Source organism: Micromys minutus (genome assembly GCF_963924665.1).
Source record: "Micromys minutus genome assembly, chromosome: 5".
Lineage (NCBI taxonomy): Eukaryota > Metazoa > Chordata > Mammalia > Rodentia > Muridae > Micromys > Micromys minutus.
The window spans coordinates 73,755,096-73,773,990 of NC_137974.1; the positions used below are offsets into that span (position 1 = coordinate 73,755,096).

An 18,895-nucleotide genomic window follows, 5' to 3' on the forward strand; every position below is an offset into this window, starting at 1 on the left:
AGAAGATCCAGATGGACCAGGCAGTCCCACCTGAACCTGCTAAGAAGCTCGAGAGGAAAATTGGTATTATGGTGCAGACACTTACGTGTTATAATGTAGTGTGATAGTTTTTATGTGCTTAGCCCAGGGAGTGACATTGTTAGGAGGTGTGGCCTTGTTGAAGTAGGTGTGTCACTGTGGGTGTGGGCTTTAATACCCTAGTTCTAGCTGCTTAGAAACCAGCATTCTGCTAGCAGCCTTCAGACGAAATGTAGACCTCTCAGCTCCTCTTGCACCTTGCCTGCCTGGATGCTGCCATGCTCCCACCTTGAAGATAATGGACTGAACATCTGAATCTGTAAGTCAGTTCCAAATAAATGCTGTCTTTTATAAGAGTTGCCTTAGTCATGCCGTCTGTTCACAGCAGTAAAACCCTCACTAAAGCATGCAGTCTCATGTCCTCATTCAACCAAGAAATTTAAGTCACAGTCCAATGTTACTAGCATATTTAGCTTTTTTTTTTCAATAATTTATTAAAGAAAATAATTTTTAGTGCTAGAGAGATGGCTTGGCAGTTAAGAAGCTTGCTGCTCTTCCAATTGGGGATCAATTTCCAGGACCCCCATAGCCATCCCCAAGCATCTGTAACTCTAGTTCCAAGGGATATAACACTCTTTTGGATTCCAGGGGCATCAGGCGCATACATGGTACACAGATATACATGCAGGCAAAATATTCAAACAGATAAAATTAAAATAAAATAATTTCTGGTACTGGAGATATAACTTAGTTGGAGAATGTGGCATATGTGAGGACCCAGGATTAATTCCCAGTACTGTGAAAAGAAGAGAGATAAAAAGGAATCTTTTTAGTGCCCTTGTGGTGAAGAGAGGTGCCTAGATAATTGGGTTAACTCGTATTTTAATTTGTTATAACAAAATAAACTGGGTGGTTTATAACAACCGGAATTTATTTCTCATGGTTCTAAGGATACTTTGATCAAGATGTCCTCATGCAGTGAATAGGCAGAACAAAAGAAAACCTAAGGTATTTATTTCCCTTCCACATTTTATACCCATGCAGCAAAGTCTCTGACTGAGTTCTGTCTTTCCAAAGAGCTCACCTGATAAAAACCATTACAGTAATTGAGTGTCAATACAGATTTGGTAGATATATAGACCATACACACAAGCTGATAAATATGAAAATCTCCAAAATTGAAACTAAATAAAATCAGCATCTAAGCTGAGACTTTACAATGCCTTCTTTCTCTCATCTGGCTTGAAAAGTTAGTACAGAAAGTGGGGGTTAATTCAGTGGGCAAAGAGCTTGCTTTGCAAAGGTGTTTGAATCCCCAGAACTTGAGTAAAAAACAGCTGAGGTGATATAAATCTGTAATTCCAGTGTTTTTCCACTGAGATAAGAGACAGAGACAGAGAACTCTTGCACACGATGATCCATCTACTCTGGAGAACCCGGTGGTAAACAACAAACAGACTTTATATCAAAGGAAATAGAAAGATGAAGCCTCTCTCTCTCTCTCTCTCTCTCTCTCTCTCTCTCTCTCTCTCTCTCTCTCTCTGGCACATAAACCTGCAGTCATTCATGAGCCTTCACACACACACATATACAAACATACACAACCCTCAAAGACTTGTAAAATTATATCTGTTGAAGCTGATACTATTGGGAGCACACACATAAGGGCTTAGGTTATTCTATGCTCTTTCGAACAGTCAGAATGCAATTAGGATTCATTCAATGGTTCTGGGACTTAAGTTATAATCTGAGCAATGTGTAGCAATACATTTGTCTATTTTTAGGCTTTGAAACAGTGGTTGTAAAGGATTTTTCCCCCTGAAGGAGCTCCCAAACTGAGTATCAGGAATAAATTCAGTAACCCATACAGGATTTGAACCACAGCACCCTTATTTTTTCTATCTCCCCTTGTTCCATCAGCTTTAGGGTCGTGCCTGCCTCCTACCCCCTCCATAGTCCAAATTACCGGATATTGAATGGAATGGATACGTCCAGAGAGAAAATAGTTTGCCCTAACATTGGTATAATCAAGGATGCTTTAACAGAAGGTCTCCTTACAAAGATAGGACCAGAACAAAGGAGAAAGATTAAGAATGAGGCAAATGTCTGGATTAGGAAGGGCAGAGCCATTGTAATTCTAAAGCCAAATGGGGTGTTAGGGAGGTAGAAATTTCAGACTCAGAAGGGACCAGTTGTAAAGTAAAGAAAAGGAAAGCTTTGGTTGACTAATGCTGAAGGGGCCAAAGAACAACCCCTTGACTTCACTTTCTCTTCATTTTGATGTGTCTGTGGAACTCTCCACAGAAAGGGCAAAGACTCCCAATCAATGTGGTTCACATGGGTGAACCTTTAATGGTCTGGAGAAAGATACAATAGGATGGAAGGTAATGTATAAAATGGCCAGCACAATTCCTGTATCACCCAACAAAATATACTTCATTCTTCTTGTTCATCGCCCTGAGGCAGAATTCCAAGAACAATGACTGGGTATGTCTTCTTTTATTAATAGAGGGCAATTATGGAGTTTGGCTCTTGGCAGTATTTGATGTCACTCCGGATGATGACAGCCCAATATTACCAACAATGGCAATTTTGTACGCCTTTCTCCTGCACACAGCAGAACCCTCTTAATGTATGAAGCACATCTGATTTCCTTTTGTATTTTTGCAATTATCTGACACAGAGTGGCCATTGCCCATTGTCTGCTATGCTGGATGCTTATTCCACTCAGTTATCACCAATGTTATCAGGGCTTCCCACTTGTGGGCAGTGGCTGGAAGAGTACCACTAGGCTTCTATTAATCATGTTTCTTTCTCAGCATTCCTTGCAGATCCTCACAAGTCCCACTTACAACCTATCATCTTACTGTCATTTGCTTTCACTTAATATGTCTTTATGACATGTTCCAATCTCCCGGTTTGCAACTTCTTTTCCATTGATTTCATTTTAGATCAGCTTCCTGGTGACACAGAGGAACACAGATAAATCTCATCAGTAGTGTGTCTCTTCAAATTATACCCTATATAGTTTTCTTCAGGGAAGATTACCTACAGATTGTTAATAGCTTCAACCAATCACTGATGTTAGTATCAAAAAGGCTGACTTTGAATCCATGTTACGTTAGCGTAGAATAGAGTTATTACTTACATATATAAATGTAAGAGGGAAATAAATGAGAAAATGTATCTATGGATAAGAAAGTGGATTGTTGGCCATCTCAGGACTAGATCTAACAGGCGATATCTGCCCATTGCCTGTTAAACTCAATCATGTGTAGGATAAGCAGACATGGGGAAACAGACCAATACAGAGAAAATGTAAGACTCTGAGGAAACTTGACTTCTGGAGTAGGGGATATATAGAGATTGCCATAAATGAAGATCACAGGGAAATATAAGTAATGAACTCTAAACAATGTTAATATAATCAGCCCCAAGCTAAAAGGTATAACTGTACATCTACGAAAGAATAGAAACAGTAGGAATTCTGAGGTCAATGAATTCTTCAATACACTCCAGTTGCTCTGTATTCATTGCCAAGGTGCCTGTCACCAAGCTGCCAACCCAAGATATATGGTTTGACAATCAGGTTGACATTCCTTGTCTCTTCATGTAATTTCTTCCCTTCTTGCTGTCTCGGAAGGGCAGTTCTGCCCTTGGTCTGCCTTTCTAGGACATATTGGATGCCTGACCTGCCGTAGTCTTGGAGTCTGCTGATCATTATTTATCTGTTTGTATTAGATTCCCTGGGTTTTAGCATTGTGGAGAGGAGCTTAGCCTGATGAGATGAAACCAGATTAGGAGCAGTTCACTTTGTCTGACTTTGTTTTCATTCAAATTCCTTAAATAAGCAGAAGTGAAGACATGCCCACAGCTATCATCTGACCCAGATTAATACAATCACTGGCTTTCCAAGACTCAATAGCCAGTGTGGAGTTACTATTAACATTGCTGTAGGTTTGTATCAATCATAGAATTCTCTCTGCTTCAGAGACTGGATTTAGCTCTAACATAAACTCTTCATTAAAGACTGACTGTGGTAGTAACACTTCCAGTCAAATCCCATCAGTGATTCCTTGCAGGACCTGGCCTCAAGGTAAATGTTAATGATTGTGTCTCTCTGTAACACTTTCAGGAGCTTAGTGGGATGTCATTAAGCTGACTGCACTAATATGTTGACAATCGAAAAAACACAAAATAAGTGCGATTTGAATTGTGACTGGAATTGAAATGTCAGGAGTAAACGTGTCCTTTCAGCAATTGCTACCTGAGCCCAAATTGGAAATCAAGGAGTAAAACATTTGCCATTTGAGATGAGACAGAATGTATGTAAGAAGGTGCTTTTCCTGAGATGCCTGAGTCTTCCTCCCTCTCTATGTATGTGCATCTTCAGCTGAAAGTTGACTCCAATCTCTCCTACTTTAAGTCATTTATTCCTTCAGTAAGTGTGATCACTGGATACCTACTGTGTGCCTAGCACCGTTATAATCAGCATGGACACATTGTGGTAAAACAGAAATGACTGCTATGAAGTTATTAATTAATAACTGCATTTGTTCGATGTCCTTCTAGGACATGAAGCAGATGAGCGTGAGATTATCCTAGCATTCTTCTTCTTGATAAGTGCAAAGCTGAGCCTAGAGATATTCAGTGAATGCTTACATAAGAGCACAGAGTTTATAAATTAATATGAAGGCCTTTCTGATATTAACCACTATTTTATGATCTAAAATTTCCTAGCTCTTTAAAATTTCAAAGCATTTCGTACATATCACAATTGAACTCTATAATCCTTGTGCCATTATCACCCCCATTCTACTGTTGGGAAAAAGAAGCAAAGAGGCTAGGTGGCTTGATTGTAATGACAAAGTTCATTGAAAAATCGGTGGTTTTATGTCATTTCATTTTACAAAATCAGTAGGAAACGACTATGACCTCAGTCTAGAGTACAGGAACCAATCTGAGCATTAAAAATAGTTCAAGAAGTTTATTATCACTCCCATAATTCAGAGATGTCCCATTAGTTTCACAGGGGAAAGTTACTGATTGTGATTAAGAAAGGCTAGTCTACCACTACTGGCTGTCTTCATACTAGCCAGCATGGCATCCTATGCCAGGATAGGAATTTAACACAGAAAATCAGCTTCTGCTTCTTGCTTTACTTCTGGCTTCTGCATATGTCTACAGACTCCAGTGTGCTAGGCTAGAGCTCTTCCAGCAAGCAGCATTTCTTCTGGCAGGCTGACAATGCATTGGAATTAATGTTGAGAAGGTCTTGGGTAACCTAGCTACAGAAGGCATACCAAATATTAAACTGGTGTGAGATCTAAGAAATGCTGTCTCTGAAAACAGCTCAACCGTGATCAGCCCACGGGGCAAGAGGAGGGAGCAAAGGAAGCCTAGCTCAAGTCAAGTTGTTTCCGGATCAGCAGAAATGCTAATTGATTCATGAGCGTGACTTTTAAATGTCCACAAGGCAAATCGTCAAAGCCTTTCAGGTGTTTTGGCCATGGGTTATGAAATAATGACTAGCAGATGACTTCCTTAAGTCTGACTTAATGCAAAGCCACTGACCCCCATATCAGGGGACCTGCGATCTGACTTCATTTGTATATTACTAACTGCAACATTAGTCATGCAATGCACATATTTCATGTATTACTTATTCCTGACAGTAAATCCTAATTTGGTGGTGACCTTCCCTATTTTCTATAGAGAAAACTCGAGCTTACATGGTTTTAGGTACTTCCCCAATGTCACAGAGGTAGTAAGATCTGGACAAAATGAGAAATCAAGTCATATTAGTCAAATTGGCATGATACCTAGTAAACTTCCTCACGAAGCTGATAGCAAATGAACTAAGATTTGCTTTTAAATTCTGTGCAGAAACTCACAAACACTCACTGAGAACATTTCTGTTTAGTACTGCGTTAAGTATTAATATAATGTGTGATTTATAAAGCCTTTACTCTGATGCTCATCATTATTTTGAAGCCCCATGTTTTGCTAATGACATCAGTAAGTCATTTTTCATGCATTTATATCGTTCTGTGTTTATGCACACCATAAGCTGAAGTACTACTAAACCCAGCATTCTCCAAGACTTAGGATTCGGTTATTAACCATCGCAGGTACCAACGGTGCCACAAAGCTGCAATTTGGCTTCTAGATGAACCATCAAATTGCAACAAAAGTTCTTGGTCTAGTTCCACTTCTAATAATAATTTTTAACCACTTGCCATCTCCAGCCCTTCACCTTTTGCCTTTGGTAAAATGACTAGAGAGTAACCTGCCATTAGCTCCATTGTTCATGTTCTGCAGTTCCCAGAGACTAGAAACAAGACGTGCTGAGCCATTAAATACACTCTAAAAGTCTCAAGTGACATTTGTTTAACTTTTCCATACAGTATGCTATGAAATGAGCAACTGCATGGAAAATAAAAATGTTAAGAGCCTTTCCTGCTAGGCCATTATAGTCTAAGAAGAAAAGGCCATTGTTCCTTTGTGTGACTTGTCACACTATGTGGTAAGGAGTATTTTATTCTGTGATGTTATTCTGGACTGAGTGAAAGTTGAGGATCTTGCTGACTAGATTAATTCCCAATTTCTACTGTAGTACCTAAACATCTTCAAGGGTGAGAGTTAAAGGAGACTTTGAAAGATGATATACCCACTGACAAGGCCACTCTGCTGGAATAATCAGGGGGGACAAAGTACAGTGGCCAGGATCCTAAAATCAATGAACAACAAGCAAAAGTTTCTACATTTTTTTATTATATATGGAATTCTATCTATTGTAGAGCCTACTTACTTGGATTTTGATGTGAGAATTCTTAAAATCACCCACTGTTTAAGGTAACAAACTGTACTCTCTCGTTTTTCTTCCTTGCTTTGTTATTCTTGGTGAATAGAACCCCTGACATTTGAGGTCAAAAAAAAAAAATGAGTAAATTGTAGAGTTTCCATTTTGGGTAAAAGTATACTTTTAGATAAACAACGTTCTCTGGAAATTCTCCTTTGGCAAGAAGTGCATACTGGTGAACATTCATGTCCTTCTTTGGTCTTTAGAACTGACTTGCTCATTCATTGGGATCTCCAGTTTACAGGCAGCAGATGTGAGGCTCAGGGAGATTAAGTTCCCCTATGTATAAGACACAAAATTTCACATGCCAAGCATCTCATGCTGTTATCAGCACCCAACATGTACACATGAACTATCTTGTCATGTGTCCTACAATCCTTGGCCAAGGTTTCTGGGCAGAAGGGTGGAACAGACAAAGATCTCACTTCCAAGTCCATAGCAATAGTAACCAAAAATCCAGATGCTACCCAAACCTCTTCACATATATTCTTCATTTTTTGGTTTTGCTTTCCTGTTATGGGCCAAAGAAGAGTCAAAACATAGCTAGAAAAATAAATGCCAACACCAGAGACAGACATTGTTCGCTCCAGCTTAGTCTTAGTGGAACAGGGGTCATGTAATTTTTAAAAGTCCATAAGGTCCATTGATCATCTGATGATGACTGCATATTTTACACATCAGAAATCTGTCCCCACTCCCTCAGCCCCCTGTACCTGTAAAGTCAATATCCCCACAGTCACAAAGATTGTCAGAGACTGTCAATCAATCAAAAATGAAAACAAAGGGTGTTGTCTGGGCTTTCCTCTCCTTCGGCTGCAGCCTGCTGTTACGGAAGTGTTGTGGTACCTTGTTTTATGCTTGGAATTGTGTAAACCATGGAGTAATCTTGCACTCTAAGCGACCTTTTAAGCTAACATTCCAATTAGATTGGACAGAGCACACGTAGCTTTGGTTGACCAGCTCTGCAAACAACTTCAGGAAGCTCTTGTAGGGTGGACTGTCTGGTCCTTCTTACACAAACAACTTCAAGTAATAGTGTAGCAAATCGGCCACATAGAGACAAGAGTAATAAACTAAATTTTAACTTACTGCAATACAATACTTGGGGATTGCATGATTTCACATTTTAGGATTTAAATAGCAGGAACAATGTGAAAGAAAAGAGTCAACACGTATCTTTTAAAGAAGTGACATGTCAAATAAAATACAGCAAGGGATGTGTCCCACCACTGAAATCAAAACAGTATCTTTTTTTAAAATCCCTTTTTGAACTAGCTACACTACATGTTATCCCTGTAAATTTTAGAATAAAGAAAATTATAAGTAGTGCTGTCTTATTTTTTACTACATTATGCTTATTGACCAACCATATGTCAGAAATTTCCAGAAATGGTTTTATATTTAACGTCTATATTACCAACCAAAATCTCAAGAGGAGTAAAAATTCACTTTTGGATCATTTCTGGTTTTGATTTGAAGTTCTATTTGTTTTTTGTTTTTTTTTTTTCAAACTAGCATCCTTAAATAGAGGAGTGTGGCTAAAACTCTAGTGATGTTTATTATAGAGGAAATTGTGCTCCTGGACAGAGGAGGCATTTTCTTATAACATTAGCTTACTCTTTGGTGCCACCTAGCGTCCCACTGCTAACATAGCAAGCTTTAAAATGGCCTATTTGCATTAAAACGGGAACAAAAAGAAACCTTAGTTTGTCTAGCATATGATTTTATTTCTTTTGCATCGACACTTAAAAAAATACTATTTTATTTTCTCTGATAAAAAATTAAATCTATATGTTGAAACTGAGATTCCACTGAATATTTTTGTACATCATATAAAACGCTAAAACGCATACTTTCTGCAGCTCATTACAGTATGATAAATTGAAGTTTAGCTAGCTCACAGTGTTTATGTTCAATTATAAAATGTTGTGGCACAAAGGATCCCCAGACACCACTCGGTTCCTGAACCCCCACTCTTTTTATAACAGATGAAGACACTGAGGCCTGGGGGATAAAATGACTTATTCAAAGTCACAGAAATAGCTATTTGTCAATGTGGACCGGAAAGTGGGTCAGCCTGATCTCAATATAGGGCATCTTTCTCCTGTGTTCTTTTTGATTAGTACTGGAAAGTGACCCATGATGTTAGATGAATGGCCCAAATTAAACTAGTTCACAACGTTTGACTTCTTTCCCCTACAGTGAACGTAATTGACTCACCTTGCAAAAAAACAGCTAATGATGAGGCACGAGACGTCACGTGGTTTTACTTTAAAAATCGCTAAAAATAACCCTTTCTCATAATCCATACCTAATTATCTTCTTTCCCCAGGCTTGAAGAATGTTTTTAAGTAGATAACAGTCTATGTAACCAAAAATTAAAGCTGTTTGGAGTATTAGGTAGCTCTCTCTGACAGAACTACCATGGACTAGGTGATTTAGATGGTGGCCACGTAGTCTCTCACAGTTAGGGAAGCTGAAGGCCTGGTCTCCAGCTTCCCATACGCTGAATTTTGAGCCTTTTCTCAACTTCTGAAGACCAGCTTTATGTCTTTCATCTCTCCTGTCTTTGAAGGCTACAGTTTTGTTTATTGGGTTCTTACCCACTAACCACATTTGTTCTTCCTTTTTTTGTCCTGATCTTTATTAACGCTGAACTTATTCTAGCTTTGCTGGTATAGAATATATGTTAGGGGATAGAGAAGTAGCTCCGAGGCTAAGAACACAGGAAGCTCCCGCAGAGAATTTCGGGTCACTTCACAGCCTTCCCATACCAGCTCCCAAACATCTGGCATCTTCTTCCAGCCTCTGGGGCCATTGCTCACATGTGGTGTACAAACATCCATGCAGGCAAAGCACTTACGCATCCAAAAAAAAAAAATATTTAAAGGAAAAGGGAAGAATGATATGTATCTGTTTCTTTACCTGTGGGGAAAATTTTTCTCAAAAATGTGAAATGTGAATTGCACTCTGCTGTGTTTTTAGACATTGTGCAAAGTCTTAGGAACAACAAGAGCAACAACAATGAAGTATGAACAGACATCTAAACACCATTTAGTCATCGTCTAGTACTTCATGGTATAAAAGGGTAAACCAGAACCCATAGACACTCCTGATGGTGATGGCATTCCTACCGACTCTAAGCACACCAATGAGGAAGAATAAGTCGCTAAGTGAATAGTGCCATTGTGGTACTACTAAGTACTGCCTAAGTACTAAGTATCATTGTGGTAGTACTAAGTACTGCCTAAGTATTAAGTATCATTGTGGTAGTACTAAGTACTACCTAAGTACTAAGTAGCATTGTGGTAGATGAAGTAGTAAGACTAAATATTACTATGATTTTTATCTACCAGGAAACGAGGTTCATAGAAAACCATGCTCCAAGGTTCCCAGAGATCATAAATGCATAAGCAGAAATACCAAGCAACAGAAGTATGTACTGAGTAAGTCCTCAGCCTACAAACCACTATTCCAGGACATCAACAATTGAATTCAAACTAAGATGAGACACTGAAGATTTAATTAAAGCCGTGGAAACACGCAGTTCTAAGGAGCAGGAGGAAGGAGAGAGTAGAACAGAAGGAAGGTCTACATGGCCACACTTCTTGACCTATGCTTGTGTTCTCACGCAGCTTCCCCCAAGGTCTCCTGTGTGCTCACAACCATCCAGTGGCTAGTGGCCAGCAATAAGACATAATTTAGGATGGTGAAGGGCCTGCTCAGTGCCACAAAGCAAGCTCTTAATTCCATTCATTAATTATGTCAACCCCAGAAACATATAATCAAAGATTCCATCCTGTTCGAACAGATGACAATAATTGTTTCCAAAAGACCGGAGAAAATATGATTTTGGAGAGAATTTGTTTGAAATCAGCTTGGACCCCCACAGAAATCCAAATGCAACTCATAAGCCCCAAGAGTCATCCTGCTATTTTGTTTTTAGAGAGGCTAGAATATTAAGGGAACCAAGAATTACACGGGAGACGTTTGAGATCATCAGGACACCACGACACCATGGGAGGCTGTGAGCACTCTTCTATCCCTGGGGAAGGGAAAGGTATTACCAAGGTGCTGAAAGGAGCCTGGGGATACAACGCTGAAATGGAGACTTCTGGCAGGAGCTGTTGTCAGAGGGCCCTTGCTACCTTCCAGGAACTGCTCTTCCCTCCAATTTCCCAAACTGTCACAAAGGTTTCTGGTTAACTAATCCGTGCTCCCGACAGGAAAAGAATGGCAGAGGTCAGCCTCTGAGACACAACCCAGGACAGAAAGGAGAGAAACTGACCTGAGAGTGTGTGACAGGGGGAAATAAAGCGTGCACCACCATTTTTTAGGCAACAAAATTATTTGTATTTTCTATTATTGAGAGAAAAAATCATAAAATTATTCTTTAGGGCTCTAGTAAATCATTCATGGAATATATTCATAAGACTTCCTTGTTTTATTTCTGAGTATATACATTTATTTTTTCTTTTTTGGCTTTTTTAGATGGAATCTTATCTACACTAGTTCTGAAATTTTCCTCCTCCTGCCTCAGCCTCCTGAGTGTTGAGAGTGTCTTGAATAGGCCACCAACCCCAGCTCTGAGATTATAAATTCCCAATAGAAATAGGTTATCAATTTTGTAACAGGGTCAGCCTTTCCCAGGTGGTGAGGAGATAGATCTCTCAGTCCTATCTCCTCAATGGACAGGGAGCTCCCTAAGGTCAAGAACTGTGTCCTTGGGCTGGAGTGACCCTCAACCATTATGAACATAGGCTGCTCTTACAGAGGGCACAGTGTCAGTTCCCGTACCCACACGGCAGCTTACAGTCATGGGTAATTTCAGTTTCAGAGGGCTGATGCTTTTTTCTGACACACACAACTCAGGCACATAAATAAAATGAAAAGAACGGTGCCCTATAGACCTTTGCCCCTCATCATATAGTAAGCACTCAAACAGAGGAAGGCTAAATTAGACACAGAAAGAAGATGAAGGAATGTATTGAGTTCATTCTATTAACTTGATCACTTACTATTAATATAGAAAATCTCCTCCAAGATGACCCAAAGGGCATCTTTCCTGTGATTTCTAAGAATCATGGTGTTCCTAAGCCTTTGATGAATAGGCTAGGAGAACGGCTTGATTAAGAGAAGCCAGGAATGATTAAATTGCCATAACTTTCCCCTCGGTAAATCTGGTCAATGGTAATACTTATGCCTTGTGCCATCCCACCAGCTCACTGGTGGCTGTCACTTCCTTGGCTCAAGGCTACTTCTTTCTCAGGAAGAACCTGTTTCATCAAGACCCCTTCTCCTTACCTTTTCTTCCCTCCCCTCCCCCCGTCTTTATCTTCCCTTTTCTTTTTCTTCTCCCCAAGTCCGTCTGTGTGTAGAGCAAGAAGAGGCAGGGTCTGGATATTGGAGGCAGGGCCGGGTATCAGCTCGTGCTCCCAAGCAGGGCCATGTTCTCTGGTAGAGCTTCTCTTGGTCCGGGAATGCCGCTTCTCCTTGTGTCTGTCCTTGTCCTTTTTCTTCTTGCTCTTTTTTGAATTCTTCTTCTTGGTCGCCCTGTAAGAGTCGTCTATCACCAGCTCCCCAGCCTCTAGCTCCCCCGATGAGGATGACTCTGACTCTGCTAGAATTGGGTCAAGCCCTGTGATATCGAGATTAGCACTGTGGGGTTCTGGATACTGGGAGGCATCAGACCCACAGCCTTCTTGGCCAGGAGAGGAGTGCGAGTCTGAGGATGACTTGTGTTTCTTCCGGGCCGTTTTTAGAAGGCTTTGTAGTTCGTGTCCTAGGAGTAAAGCAACTTGCTCATCCCAAGCTAAATTTTTAGAGGGCTCCTTCAGAGAAGCCTGTTGGGCAGGGTACTGAAAAGCCTCCTCCTCCACTGAGCTTCTCCTTTGGTGAGAGAATAAGTTTCATCTTTAGACCATCAGGCTCAGGAAGAGTCAGTGTCTCTGTGTTCACATAGAGTGGCTTCATTTTTTTGGGTTTGTGGGCAGTGCTGTCATCCAGAGAGAGCTCTCGGCCACTGCCATCGCCCTTCTTCTTGTGGTGCTCCTTTCTGCTCTCTGAATGGCTTGAGGAACTGGTGGATTTCTCTGCTGCCTTCTTAGAGGACTTGGCACCTGCTGCCAGAGGGGAGGTGATAGCTTTCAGCAGGTCCATTGCTGTATCAGGTGACTGTGGGCTAGATTTCTTTTTTTTTTTTTTTTAAATTCTGTGATGATTTCAAAGTCGAAATGTCTTGCATATCACAAATGAAGACTGTTCTACGCCGTATCCTCCAAAATACCAGCCCTCTACCTCTCGTTCTTCGCACTGGTTTATCGGCACTCAGAACAAGAACCACTGTCCTCCTCCGTAGCAAATCATCAGGGCAGTGCTTCCTCTTCTTCTTGTGTGTGTCCGTCCCCAAGAAGACCAAATCACTGTCCTCTGACTTCTTCTTGGAAGAACTTTTGACCTGCGCAGCAACTTCTTCCCTTAAGAAATCTTTGTAAGACCACTTCTTTTCTCGTTGGCTTCGGCCAGCTGCAAGTCCTATGTCCTCAAAGCTGTGATCACCATCAAAGCAGTCTTCTTTCTTCATGGAGTCATCATAAGCCATGGTGGTCCCACAGGGCCTTTGAGAATGTGCTGTGTCACTGTGTCCCTCAGCCCCGCCGACCGCCGCCATCTTGGGGAAGGAGAGTTCACCACCTATTTTTTAACGGATGAGATTTCCTGTGATTAAAAATTAAAAATGTATGTGAATGCTACTTCTCCAACTTCTGGTAATTTTGCATTTTGCTAAAGTTAAAAGTGACTCTGTATGTGCAAGTTAGATAAATAAATGCCTACACTTCCCTTCAAATGGTTGGGGACAGCATGTACCAAATAGAAGACTGCCAGACGAGTCGGCCAGTGAACAATGACATCAAGTTGATGTGCTCTGTTTGTACAACGTCCGGCATCCAGCTGTGAGTAAGGATGTAGAAAAGTGATCAGTGACTTCGCTTCGAGGCAGCTGTTCCATCACCAGCAGTGTCTTGCTAAATAAAGTCCGCAAGACTGCAGCAGCACCCTGAGAGTAACGGCTCATTAAGAGGATAGGTAGAGTCCATGCAAATAGTGAGAGGAAAGTCTGGGGCAAGTGTTTCTTCACCTTGGATGCCAGGATAGAATCCTAACAAAACACAGGAATCACGGTATCCACCCCAGTTCCCCTGAGATGCTTGGCATGAGATTAAATATGTTCCACTTTAACAAAATCGCATGCCGGCTCCCCAGACTCTCTTGTCTGTCTGTTGGCAGCACAAAAGATAGAAAACAAAGTGATAATTTGAAGTAGATACAAATGAAACTACAGATTAAATTTTTATCCAGCTTGAAAAGCGGTGTCTTTCTGTCTGCCTCTCAGCAAAATCTGAAGCAAGGTATTCTGGTCCTTTGTACTTCAACTGAAACAATCTCCCGAAAAGTAACAAAAGCCAACCAAGAGATCTGAAGGAACCACAGAGGACCTGAATTGGACACCAAGCATCCATGTTAAAAAGCCCATGTAGCAACAAGCAGCTATAATTCTGGTGCTGCAGAGGCAAACATAGGCAGATCCTAGGGCCTTGCTGGCGAACTAGCCTATAAGGATTGCCATGCTTCAGGTTTCATGGAAGGCAAGCTCCCAAAAAATTAAAGTGGCAGGTTACTGAGGAAGAGGTTCATCTTTGCTCTCTGGGGCCTCAACATGTACACACACAGACATTTGAATGCACACCGACACACACATTTGTATACATACATGTGTACTCACGAGCACACACACATACACAGAGATACACACCACTTTTACTCCTTATTTCCTTATGTCTTCCTTCCAAGTCTTCTTACACTTTCCGAGAGCATGTTCCTTCTATTCCTCCCCACTAATGTCTCCCTATACCACCTCCAATACTAACGTCACCTCCCATCAGAGCCATAGACAACCACACCTTTCTCGGATCTTTCTCAGCCGGATTTACTTCCTCTCCTACCTCTAGCATTCTGTCATTAGAAAACTGGCCCCAGACTACAGCTTTGGAAAAGGTAGCTACCTAAAGTTAAATGTAGTCCTAGCCCTGACAACCCTCAATTAAAGATCAATGTACAGCTGGCCTAATTTTTTCTATAAAGTCATCTAAAATAGAATGCTCTGGATCCGCCCCTCTTGGAAGCATCTGCATGATTTAATAAAAAGGATACAGAAGACACTCTTTACCTTTTCCTTCTAAAAGCACCTGTGGCTGAAGAGGCAGAGAAACACTACACTTGTCTGAATAAAATGCTATGAAGCATTCCTAATGCATATCAGGTTTGAATCCCAATGTCACATGACTATGTCTTTTTTTTTTTTTTTTTTTTTTTTTTTTTTTTTTTTTTTTTGAAGTCTTTACTGACATTGCCTTCATAGGTTAGGGGCCCTCCTTGTATTCCTCAACAGTTCTGTAGATGAGTCTTCATCTTCATTCCCACAAATTATCTCCAGGATATTTTTTGGTTTGGCCTCAGCGATCAATATGGTCTCTATGTTCCACAGTAGATTCACAGCTTTCATCTGCTGAATTAGTGATCAAAGACTGAAGAACCATCAGATAGAAAAGCCACACAATGTTCAAACTTGCAAGCAGTATTTTCATGTTGAAAAACCACCCAAGGTTTTAGAATGCCACTTTTCCTTTTAAGTAGCAACCAACACATCTCTATAAGGTTGCTTATTCAAATGAATCACAAAATACCTTAAGTATTATACAGCACCAGATTGCAAGAAATTGCATGATCCCTGCCATAAATGTTATGGGGTAATTGCCATCATCAGCATTAACTACAGAACAATATTTTATCTGCCTTTGCTGGTTAGTTGCCAACATCCTCTGCATTGCAGATTGCCTGGAGGTGATTCATGAAGCTCCACAACCCAGAACAAAGATTCTCCAGTGAAGAAAAATAACTGTCTGTGTGCTAACTGGATCTCCTGAACAATATGCAAACCAGAATGTGCACTGGGTTTTGAATATATTCTTCACCAATATCTTTTATCTGAAGAGTACCAAAAACAAATGCAGTGTGTGTGCTTCATTAAGGGCATCAGAGCTGGCAATGGGAAAGACAATCTGGGGGACCTCCTTTCCCTTGTTCCCCACAGATAATGCTCATTAAAGGAAACAGGAGTGGAGCTTGCACACCGAAGGGAGAATGCATCCCTGGGGCTCTGTCTACACTGAAAATGGACTCATTGTAAAAGCTGTGCAACTCAGCCTTTTGTGAAATCAACTTTATTGATTTTACCTTTATTGCTTCCCTGATGTCTGTTTTAATTTCAGTTTCAATTTTTACCATTTGATATTTGGAACAAATGATAATTTTAAAAAAAAACATTTTACCTGCAATTTCCCTTGGCATCCACAAAAAGTCGAGCATTTATCTTAAAAGGCTTCTTCAATACCACAGAACTGATGGCGACCAAGTGCCAAAGCTAAAGCTAAGACTTTTTTACTCCTTAGGCTGCTGCTGTTTTTTTCTTGGCACAGATAAAAGAAAACAGAAAAGGCTTCAGAAGTCTCTGGAACACAGTGTAATTTTCTGTATGTATAGAGATTGTTGGTGGTTGGCTGTGGTCTAAAAAATAAGGACTTAACCATAGTAAAAACCTGATTGTGTGACTTCATCTCTTTGTAACTCTGTGTCCCATTCTGCCAACTGGCATTCTCTATCAGCCAATATATCTGCTCGGTCAGACCAAAAACTGACCTTCAGAAAGACAACTCTGAGATGGGCAGAAAGTGCCTTAGTGAGTAATTTATCTATGCATATGTGTGCATATCACACACACACACACACACACACACACACACACACACACACACACACCATATTACATTACACTCTGTACTGTATCCAAAACCAAGAATCCCACTGCATTAAAAACAATTTTTAATTGCATTCACAAACTTTCAGATAATACTTCCTGACCTCCCAGTTTCAAAATAGTCTTTTCAGAAATATACTCTGACTTCTTATAACCAGAAGCTGAGATTAAGCATCTGGGGTGAGTGTGAAGTATTTTGAACCATGGCTTTCTGTTTTACCTCTTCCTGCTTTTCTAATTGTTTCTTCTCTCTGACAAACAAAGCTAATACCTATGTTTATTTTTTCATGCCCAAAGGTGTCAAGACTGTAGCCCATGCTATAACAAAACTAAGCATAAGGTGGAGGGGGGGGTAAATAGATGATTGCATTTCACCCAATTTAAAATTTTCAACTAACAAACAATCCAGAAAACAGAAGTAAATATAGGCAAATCACACTCTGGATAAGGACTGTATATCCAAACTATATGCATGTGTGTTTCTATGTGTCTGCCTGTGTGTGTCATCTATCTTTGCCTGTGTCTTTGTGTATATGTGTATATATATATATATATATATATATATATATATGTATGTATGTATATATATATATATATATATATATATATATGTATATAGATATACAATGTGCTTTTATGACTCAACCATAATGTTGAAGCACCATTTTGGAAGGTTGTAGAATCTTTAGGAGGCAATACTTCTTTAGGGAAATTTGGGCACAGAAGTGGGGAAGTCTTGAGATTCAATTTTCCAGCCTCATTTCTTGTCCTCTCTCTTCTTCCTATGGTTTCACTGTGACCAGTCATTATGCTCCCAAGGTCATATCACCACTATCATAGATGATATTCCCCAGGAGCCGTACACCTGCTCTTCCTCCCTTCCTTCCTTTCTTCCTTCTTTATTTCCTTCCTTCTTTCTTTCCTTAACTCCTTCCCTTCCTTCTCTCCTCCCTTCCTTCCATCCTTTCTCTACTTCCTTCCTGTCCTCTCTCCCACCCTCACTCCCTCTCTTTCTCTCCTCCTCTCTCCCACCCTGCTTCCTTCTTTCCTTCCTTCTTTAACTTGCTCTAGTCTAACATTTTGTCATAGCGATGAGAAAAACAACTAGAACAATAACATTATGGATAAATCTTTCAAAATATTTTACTATGTAAATATGTCAGTCACAAAATGATTACTTGGGGCCAAGGAGATATCTTAGTGGTTAAAGGGGACTGCTGCCAAGGTTGACAACCTGAGTTCAACACCCATAACCCACATTGTTAGAAGGAGACAACAAAGTTCCACAAGCTGTCGTTTGGCTTTCATGTATTTGTTATGCATGCAAGTGTGTGCACACGTGCGCACATGCTCGTGCGCACACACACACACACACACACACACACACATACACACACACAAATAAAACTGTACTGTTAAAAATATTATATGCTCTTGGATATATGAAATGTCCATACTAGGCAAATCTATAGAAAAATTAAATGTTACTTTTGCCTGGCACTGTTAAATAGTGAAAACGTGATAGCAAATGCTATTTGGCATGGGGTATCATCAGAATGAGATTTCCAACATTTGATTGAAGAGTTGAATATATAAATTAGAACACTTATAATGTATGTTTTGCCTAAATAACACACATTACACACACACACACACACAGGGAGAGTTAAAGTGCAGTGATACAATTCCAACTCTCTGACTACTCTAAACTAATTGATGAATACTTCATTTAATTGAAATATATACCTTAAATTACTAAGATTTCTTTTGTATAAATTAGGTTTTGATAAAGATGTGTACATTTGTATGCATTGTGTGCAATGATTCACTATTATTTCTTCCTCTCCTGTAGTCACATCCCTGGAGCAATCACAGACTGGAGAAGAAGGCATAAGACAACTCAGTATTTGCAAATGTTTAAAGCAGAAACAACTGAGCCTTCTATAGCTTCCGCAGAGTATGAAAAATAAATGGCTTTTCCTAGTTCAGTCTGCAAAACCTGCTGTCAGACAGACTCTCACAATCCTGTCCGCACACAGGAATAGATAGAAGAAGAGGAGGCTTAGTGAGCTAAATCTGTGCTGTCTTGCACAGAAAACTACCGTCCCCCACACCAGCTGAGCATTGTAAATGTAGCTGGC

The 18,895-nt window shown here is 40.2% G+C and overlaps 1 pseudogene across 1 annotated transcript; it reads right to left on the minus strand.

The window, feature by feature from the left end:
* Positions 1 to 12,180: 12,180 nt before the first annotated feature.
* On the minus strand, positions 12,181 to 13,481 carry LOC308421189 (HMG domain-containing protein 4-like; annotated as a pseudogene). Its single transcript has one exon. The product of its transcript is annotated as an HMG domain-containing protein 4-like (transcript).
* Between the last annotated feature and the right edge of the window lie 5,414 nt (positions 13,482 to 18,895).